Source organism: Benincasa hispida, chromosome 6 (genome assembly GCF_009727055.1).
Source record: "Benincasa hispida cultivar B227 chromosome 6, ASM972705v1, whole genome shotgun sequence".
NCBI lineage: Eukaryota > Viridiplantae > Streptophyta > Magnoliopsida > Cucurbitales > Cucurbitaceae > Benincasa > Benincasa hispida.
The window spans coordinates 778,456-779,079 of NC_052354.1; positions in this window are offsets into that span (position 1 = coordinate 778,456).

Sequence of the window (624 nt, forward strand, 5' to 3'; positions counted from 1 at the left end):
CGACCTTAGGATGACCATAGGTAACATGACCTCAAATCCTGAGTGAGTTGGAACTCTTGTCATTGAGGACGATTCCTTTGATTTGTATGGATGTGAGTGGCCAGGTCGCCAATTCAAACCTACCATTTTGGAGATCGTCTGATTTAGGAGCTGGGAAATCTGCTACACAAGATGGAATTCACTCCTTCCCCGAGCAGGGGTAAGTAGAATAGATGGCTCCTTTAATGGCTGATTCTGGGGCTTGAACGATTGTGGCGCCACACACCTTCTCTTTGTCCCGAAAGGTGTTCGCACATAGTTGGACTATGTTGTATTGTTCATTAGAGGAATCAATGGTACTTAAGAAGTGAGATGTTAACTACAGAGGCAAACAGTAAATGCCAGCTGTTACTTAAGAGCATCTGTGAAGGGTCATCGCTACTCATGATTGGTTATACCGATGGACACAGAAATATATCTGTGGTAAGAAAAGTTCAACTGTTGGCTTTAGTGGAATCACTGGTAGTTAACAGATGGTGGATCTCGGGGTTTAAAGAGTTTAGTCAACTATTCACGTACCGTTGGAGCTTCGAGCCATAGGTCATTAGGTAACCTGGGTAGCTTGGATAAAGTCGAGAACCAGTG